This window comes from Hoplias malabaricus, chromosome 6 (genome assembly GCF_029633855.1).
Source record: "Hoplias malabaricus isolate fHopMal1 chromosome 6, fHopMal1.hap1, whole genome shotgun sequence".
NCBI classification, from domain to species: domain Eukaryota; kingdom Metazoa; phylum Chordata; class Actinopteri; order Characiformes; family Erythrinidae; genus Hoplias; species Hoplias malabaricus.
In genome coordinates, this window is record NC_089805.1 from 41,777,205 (window position 1) to 41,786,368 (window position 9,164).

Below are 9,164 nucleotides of genomic sequence, written 5' to 3' on the forward strand. Positions count from 1 at the left end.
ACGCCATCAAATCCTCCCTGAAATGTTTGAAGTGCTCACCAGTGTCAAAGCTTTTACAGCAGTAAAGTGAGACAATATCCTCACAGTTAATTTCGTAAGTGTATATACGTGTGTGTGTGTGTGGACTGCCACGTAGGTGTTAGACACGTTTCATGGTGTAATTGTACAATGCCAAATAAATGCACGTCTATGTTTAATTGAAAAGACTATATTAGTTAAGAAGCTGTCCACAAATGTTTGCCCAGAGATTGTGCCAGAGGGTTTTAGAGGTTTAGGATGATGTAACCGTGTGTTGTATAAAGTCACAAGCATGTGCACTTTGCAAAGAAGTGTCCATCTGTACACTGTCAGACTCTCTGTCCAGAACAGAGCCTCGTAAACACAGTAGTCAGAGCTGCTTTAAACGTCCAGTTACAGGCTATTCACTGCGGCATAGGGCCAGTAAGTGTCCACTGAGCCTCTGCAGATTCACTTTATTCAGTCAGACGTGTGTCAGTGTCATCTCAGAGAGAGAGAGAGAGAGAGAGAGAGAGAGAGAGAGAGAGAGAGAGAGAGAGAGAGAGAGAGTGGGGGTGGGGGGCAGAGAGAGAGAGAGAGAGAGAGAGAGAGAGAGAGGGATGGGGACGGGGGCAGAGAGAAAGGGAGATAGAGAGAGACAGGCCTAGAGAAAGAAAGAGAAAGGCAGTGACAGAGAGAGAGAGTGACAGAGAGACAGGGACAGAGAGAGAGGGGGGGGGAGAGAGAAAGGGAGATAGAGAGAGACAGGCCCAGAGAAAGAGAGAGAGAGAATGAGAGAGAGAGGGACAGAGAGAGAGGGGGTGGGGGCAGAGAGAAAGGGAGATAGAGAGAGACAGGCCCAGAGAAAGAGAGAGAGAGGGGGGTGGGGGGCAGAGAGAAAGGGAGATAGAGAGAGACAGGCCCAGAGAAAGAGAAAGAGAGAGAGAGAGACTAAGAATATTTAAGCATTTTCCCCAAAAAAATTGGTCCCTCCCACTGTAAATCAGAATGTAATTTGTTGATCCCACTCTCACTTCCTCATCATGTGTATCCTGACATTTTGGGCCTTCAGTCCAGCTCCTGAAGACCTAACCGATGAGAGCTCAGTTGGCTGTTTACCAAATATTACAGAGATGGAACCAGACTGTGATGTTTCGCTTTCGTACGAGATTCTAGATTCCTTCAGATTAATGTGTATTTAAAGACACCCCTGCAGTTGTATGACCTTTGTATCCAATCACCGCCACGTCAGCTTTACACCTATAGTGGGTTTTTACATTAACACAGCTCCCCTCTGAAGAGTAACAGCTTTCAAAACACTGTCACTAACAGGAACCGCAAGAAGAGAGGAGGTAAGGTTAAGTGTTGTTTACTCATTGTGTATTCGTGTGCTGTTGTTGTTTGGGACTGAACACGGCTCCGTGCCTCGGTTCAGACCGATCAGTAGTGTTTTTCCATTCCTTGTTGCAACAAGGATATTCCTTCATCAGCCACTGATCAAAGGAGCATTTGAACTTCTTCAAAAGGCCACAGCAAAAATTATACAAGCTGTCAGATAAAAACAAACCTTACTGCTTGGAGATTTTACACACGGTGAGTTTGTGCTGGATGTCTGCGTCTTGTCATGTAGAGTCTCTGCGAGGTTTGGAAGGGCTCAGTCAGATGTGTCCAGATTTAACGCTTTCGTTATTACCCTCACCTCTCTTTCTCATCCACTTCCTCTCATTCCATTGTTTATTTCATTGTCCTGGTGGCAACAGCACAAAGGAAATCAGCACAGATGCCCCTCACCCCCAGAACTTCCTCCAGGCATTCCCAGACCAGCCGTGAGATATAATCCCACCAGCAAACCCTGGGTCTTCTCTGGACCCTTCTCCTACGTAGTCGTGCCTGGTTCCTTAACAGACGCCTGAACCACATCCACTGGCTCCTCTCAGTGTGAAGGAGAAGCAGCTCCACTCCGAGCTCCTCCTCTGATCCCAGAGAGTGAGCCCAGAGACCCGCCAGAGAGAAATCATTTTGGCCGCACTACCACAATCCTTCACGTGATGATTTTGTGAAATCTGCTAAATATTATCAAAGTGAAGAAACCGGGACTGAAATTACAGATCTCTTTTGCATTCCTGGAAATGATAAGAGCTCCCTGCTGCTTGTTAGCTCACAGCTCCAAGGCAGAAGGTAAACCGCATGTTGGCTGATGATTTATGTTTGTGATACAGAGGAAAATTGTAGCCAAACTGCCATTTTAATAATGTTTTTATTCTCAGCCCCATTGATTTCCCACTGTTTCCCTCAGAAATGCCTCAGTAAACACCACATTAACAACATGGCTCCATTTCCACCAGGCATCCACTGCACAACCACCACTATTCCCTTTGCTCACACAGTGCTCTTTATGCGGCTTACTGCACTCACAAGGTGTGAACAGGGCAATTAGCCGATCAGACCCCATTTTTCAATGCTTTTACAAGCTTTCGAGGGGGCACGTGTTTTTGTTTTAATTTCCTATCATTTCTGACTGAATAATTGTGCTGCTCCTAACAGGATATTAATGAATGGAAATAAAAAAAGGAGATTTTTAGCCAATCACAGCCTCAGCTTAAGAACAATACAATGTGTAAAAAATGTGGAGACCCCAGTATAAGTCATACTCCCAAAAGACTTAGGAGGACAAACTTCTGAACACATTAATACAGACACTGTTGATTTGCTGTGAGTAATACACTGATAAAGCAATAATAAAATAAAACAACAACAAAAAAAAAGATAGAAACAATGTACAGTCTAAAATTTGGGGATTTGTTCTAGAACCCCTGTGAATAACCAAATCCTGCTCAATAGTATTTGATTCTAACTTATGAACATTCTCCTATATATTTAAATCACCTCCTAAGACAGTGGAAATGTATTCATTCATTCATTATCTGTAACCCTTATCTAGTTCAGGGTTGCGATGGGTCCAGAACCTACCTGGAATCATTGGGCGCAAGGCAGGAATACACCCTGGAGGGGGCGCCAGTCCTTCACAAGGCAACACAGACACACACTCACACATTCACACTTATGGACACTTTTGAGTCACCAATCCACCTACCAATGTGTGATTTTGGACTGTGGGAGGGAACCGGTGCACCCGGAGGAAACCCACGCAGACACAGGGAGAACACACCACACTCCTCACAGACAGTCACCCGGAGGAAACCCACGCAGACACAGAGAGAACACACCACACTCCTCACAGACAGTCACCCGGAGGAAACCCACACAGACACAGGGAGAACACACCACACTCCTCACAGACAGCCACTCGGAGGAAACCCACGCGGACACAGGAAGAACACACCACACTCCTCACAGACAGCCACTCGGAGGAAACCCACACGGACACAGGGAGAACACACCACACTCGTCACAGACAGTCACCCAGAGCAGGAATTGAACCTCCAGGCCCCTGGACTTGTGTGACTGCGATACTACCTGCTGCGCCACCCTAAGACAATGGAAATGCTGTACATAATTCATATATTGTTTAGGCAAAGACATGATCAGTACAGACACTAACATTGTAGGCAAAACTACATGTAACATGGAGAATAAACCAAAAACATATAGTTTACTACATCATTGGAACACAGCAGCCATCCTTCACATTGTGTAAAAAGATCATGAGGAATGGACCAATAGAAAAGGCTCCAAAATAATTTTTAAATGGAATTCCACTGAAAGTTTAAGGGAACATCTAAGATTGTGGTCAACTGCAATGCTCTCTGATTGTTTACATTCAGAAGCTAAGCGTCTATAAGGTGGTTTAACCGTGGAGTTTGAATCACCACAGAAACTCATCTGTAGCTCGAGTTGTTCAGTTTTGTAGCACTTTCGATAATACAGTTAGCTGTCTCCTGAGTTTGGAGACATTTCCAGCTTGAGTGATCAGAAACTGCAAGAGAGAGAGAGAGAGAGAGAGAGAGAGAGAGAGAGAGAGAGAGAGAGAGAGAGAGAGAGGATAGCATACAGGCCCAAAACAGCTTGTCTTTTCACTCATTTACAGACACTGGGGCTTCGTAAACACATTAGACCAGTTTCAGGCACAAACCGACTGGAGAGCTGCGAAAGGTGAGGAAACATCTTCTGAGTTTTATAAAAAGGCTTTCTTTTATCACAGTCATGACCTACGCCTTTAATAAGGTTTTTCCCCATCTCCAGTAAAGTTAATATTTTAGAGATATATGTTTTTCACTGAACAGCGTCAGTGTTAAATTCACTCTAAGACGATGTGAACAGTGAAGTTTCTTTCATTACGAAAATCTCCAAACACATGAAATCAGGGTCACTGTAAGTTAGGACTGTTCTAGTGGTTTTGGCAGATGCTCTAATCCACAGTTTTCATCATGTTACAAACTCATAGTAATGTTAGAAGTGTTGAACTACAGGGGTTAGACAGTGAAAGTGAAACACGTGTCATTGTAGTGTGGGAGGTTTCATGGCTAAATTGGAGCAGCCTGGTGGCCAATCTTCATTAACTGCACATTGCACCAGTAAGACCACGTGCATCCAATGGTTCAAACACTGTGTCCTGCAGGCGGTGCTGTGTATCAGGACGACAATGCACCAATACACACAGCAAGACTGGTGAAAGATTGGTTTGATGAACATGAAAGTGAAGTTGAACATCTCCCATGGCCTGCACAGTCACCAGATCTAAATATTATTGAGCCACTTTGGGGTGTTTTGGAGGAGCGAGTCAGGAAACGTTTTCCTCCACCAGCATCACGTAGAGACCTGGCCACTATCCTGCAAGAAGAATGGCTTCAAATCTCTCTGACCACTGTGCAGGACTTGTGTATGTCATTCCCAAGACGAACTGACGCTGTATTGGCCGCAAAAGGAGGCCCTACACCATACTAATAACTTACTGTGGTCTAAAACCAGGTGTTTCACTTTCATTGTCCAACCCCTGTGAGTATAACATTTTGTTCCTACCCAAGCTGAGAATCGAACCCTAGTCACCTTCAAAACATTATGAATGGCTTTATGATTTCAGATCATTTGTGTATGTAATGAGGCCATTAGTGTGTGTGGGTCTGTCTGCCCTGCTGCACTCTACAATTCAGTGAATCCCTCTAATGACCGCATATTGTACTCTTCAAATATAACACTGTTGGGCCTCGGGAGACACACAGACACACACGCACACTGCTTAAAGAGTTAAAGAGAGCAGATCAGCTCACTGTGAGAAACTCCACTCTCTCTGACCCGGTGTGTTCCAGCGCGCTGTTAAACACACTGTATTAGAACAGAAAGAGAGGCTTTAACACTCCTTATAAGGAATACATTCAGCTCCTTTAACCTGCGCCAATGTCTTATACAGGCATTCAGAGAAGCACACACCGCTGGTGTAATCTCCATAGGAAATCATTGCTAATAGTATGTGACGTTCTGTGGCAGCTACACATGATGCTAATATCTCCTTGGCTAGTGCCAGGTGTTGGCTTCATGGTAAAAAAGCCCAACACCACTGGGATGTGCAGCAGTGGAACTGAGCCCCATCCAATACCCTTAGGGATGAGTCAGAGTGTCGTTTATGATCCAAAACTAACCACTTAACATCAGTGCTTGACTTCACTAATGTAGGGTGACCAGATCTATGATGGTGAAAAAGAGGACACCCCTCATTGCCGTTGTGTGCTTAACTGAACCTATGTGTGCTTTTAGGTCCTTTACACCTTTATTTGCTACACATGGGAATTTCTTTTTTAATTCATCCGAGAACTTACATTTACGTTTCGGCATAGCTGCTCGAGATGAGGGTAGGTACATGAGCTTTGCCTGACGTAAACAAGGACTACTGACGTGCAGACTGACCAATTAAATGTTTACAGAGAAGGTTATCGACCAATAACGGTAGCTCTACAGTCAGACCGTCCAATCAGAAGATCACTCAATCGAACCAATCGGAGTAGGGGAGGGCGGGACTAGTTTGTGAACGAAGCTTCTCGAAGTTCTATGTAAGCTCTAGAAAAACAAAATGCCGGACGTTTTGAAATTCCGCCCGGACATTTTTCTAAGTCTAAAAACGAGGACATGTCCGGGTAAATGAGGACGTCTGGTCACCCTAAGAAATGCTCATGTGGCAGAAACCCATCAGTTCCTCACAGCAATGCTTCAGCATCTAGTCTCAGCTTTTCCCAGAAGTATATATATTTTTTGTACTTAACACCTCCCATCCGTCAACTAAACCAAATATGTCAATATGTAAACTACTGCAGTGTAAATATAAACCAGCCCGGTTAGTTAATTCCATTTGTCCGGGACTTTTATTCTGTATTATTAACTGTCTACAAAATAAAGAGATTAAAGTAATAAATAAAGCCTGTTTGGACAGGGGTCTATCCGCCACCTAAACTCCATGAGGTTACAGTTCACACCTGACGCTACTGTCATTAAAATAAAATAAACCCACATTATGAAATTTAAAAATGTTTATAATAATTTATTATTGTCCCCAACCTCACCTCTCAAACCCGAGTGATTAATGTGCTTTACGGCGGTGGGTAACTGCTGTATTTTCATTTGGTGAATCTCTGTAGAAACTGAGGTAATGAGAATTAGTAAAGCAACAGTGCCCCCTGCCGTACACTGCATTTAACTACACTGCTTCTCAACTCTGCTTCTACACGTCTGGACCTTTCCTGGAACCATTGGCGCTAACACCCTCGACTAGAACACAGTTCCACTGTTCCACAGGACAATGCTTAGTGGTTTACACCTCCCCAGACAAGGCTCGGCCGGGTGACCTCAGTGTGACTCATGTTTGTCTGCTCTAGACATTTCATTTCATTCTTTTGTGTGATTGCGTTTATACAAACCACATACAGTGTCCACAAGGGTGGCCATAAAGTAGCAGCAGTAACTCTAAAGTGTATCTACAGATGTTTGTGCGTGTCCCTGTGGTGCGATGGTGGTCAGGCGTGTCACTAACTGTGATGGCAGTGACTCTGAGGTTACAGCGGTTATCCGCACTTTCACCTGCTTCACAGAAAATAAAGGACATCTTCCAAAGCCTTCTGTAAATAGCAAAGTCAATTCCTTTCAAAGGACGCTGTCTGGCAGCTAGATTAGATCAGCGGCCTGCTGAAGGTCAGATATATGGCAAATGACATCTCCATTAGAGCGGCCAGAGAACGAGCTCCCTGTGGAAAGCAGAGGGAGCTGTAAAAAAAACAGTTCCTGTTAAAGTGCAGCACGTATGACAGATGACAGACACCACCTTAATAACCTTCCATCCTCCTGCAGTGTCTCCGCTCCAGCCTCTGTCTCTTCACTGAAGATACTCTGGCATGTTTCACACGTAATCAGAGAAGATGAGCAGCTGTGTGTGTTCCCAGAGCCCAGAGACTGAGCCTGAGCAGAGAGGGAAAAGAGACGTGAAGAAACAAGCAGCCCTTTTACCATCAAAATGTAGCAAACTGCATTTCTGAAAGTGATGAGGTATTATTTTAAGGTTTTGTGTTAGTGTGGAAGCACGTTACTCAGTGGACGTGTTTATGCTCCACAGAGGGGGTCGCAAAAGTGGGGCAGAATCTCTGACACTTCCTGGCCACGAGGTGTCAGTATAATGGCTGTTTTTAAAATGAAGAAGAATCATTGAAGAAAAAGACCTATCGCTCCTTTAAGACACAAAAATATGTCCCACCACATCCCCACACACACACACACACCTGTGGACAATTTCACACTTTCACCCACTCACACACACACCTGTGGACAATTTCACGTCTTCAAGCAGTCGCAGTCACACACACACACACACACACACACACACACACACACACACACATCTGTGGACAATTTCACATCTTTAAGCAGTCTCACACACACACACACACACTTACTCACACACACACACTCACACCTGTGGACAATTTCACGTCTTTAAGCAGTCACACACACATACACACACATACACACACACCTACCTGTAGACAGTTTCACACCCTCACTCAATCACTCACACAGACCTATGGACATTCTCAACCTGTTAGGACTGTGGGAGGGAACGAACACTAGGAAGAAACCCACACAGATCCAGAGAGAACACACCACACTCCTCACAGACAGTGGCCCGAGGTGGGGTCTGAACCCAGGACCCTCGAGACCTGCACCTGCAGCACCACATAAGAATCATTTATATAACACAGTCCAGAGCTCATGAAGCATGTGTATATTTATATATTTTCTATATTTCTTGCTTTTCTTTTTTAGTACAAAGAAAAAAAGGAAATAACCTTTAAATCACCAATGCTTTTTTACTGCAAGTCTGTGTTAAGTCTCCAGGGGGCGCGGTGCACCTGCATTTAAAATAGTCAAGGGCTCCTGCGGTTGTGCGTGTAATTCATAGATTATAACAAATATACATCTCAGGTGTGTTTTAACCTTGAGACTGCACTGTGCTATAAGTACATTTATATTATTATCTGCTTATGAATGCCTTGTGTTCCTAGTGTTTGTGTGTGTGTGTGTGGATGGATGGTAGGGGGTGGTAGTAGTCTGCAAATGAATTGTTAGTGTGTATCACCCACTGGGAAGAAGAGTGGGAGATAAGCACACTCTCCTGGGACAGTGAGAGTTTACTTCTGATCTTTAACCACATGCATCTCTCTAAACTCCCTACCACAGGATACAGCAGGAGAGAGAGAGAGAGAGAGAGAGAGAGAAGGCGTGGGATTATAAAACTAAAGTGCAGCTAATTTGATTCTGGCTCCATAAACTAATTTGCCGCTGTGTGTGTGTGAAAGAGAGAGAGAGAGAGAGAGAGAGAGAGAGAGAGAAAGAGAGAGAGGAAGAGAGAGAGAGAGAGAGAGAAAGAGAAAGAGAAAGAGAGAGAGAAATAGAGAGAGAGAGAGAGAAATAGAGAGTGAGAAAGAGAGAGAGAGAGAGAAATAGAGAGAGAGAAAGAGAACGAGAGAGAGAAATAGAGAGAGAGAGAGAGAAATAGAGAGTGAGAAAGAGAGAGAGAGAGAGAGAAAGAGAAAGAGAAATAGAGAGAGAGAGAAAGAGAGAGAGAGAGAGAGAGAGAGAGAAAGAGAAAGAGAGAGAGAAATAGAGAGAGAGAGAGAGAAAGAGAGAGAGAAATAGAGAGAGGGAGAAAGAGAGAGAGAGAGAGAGAG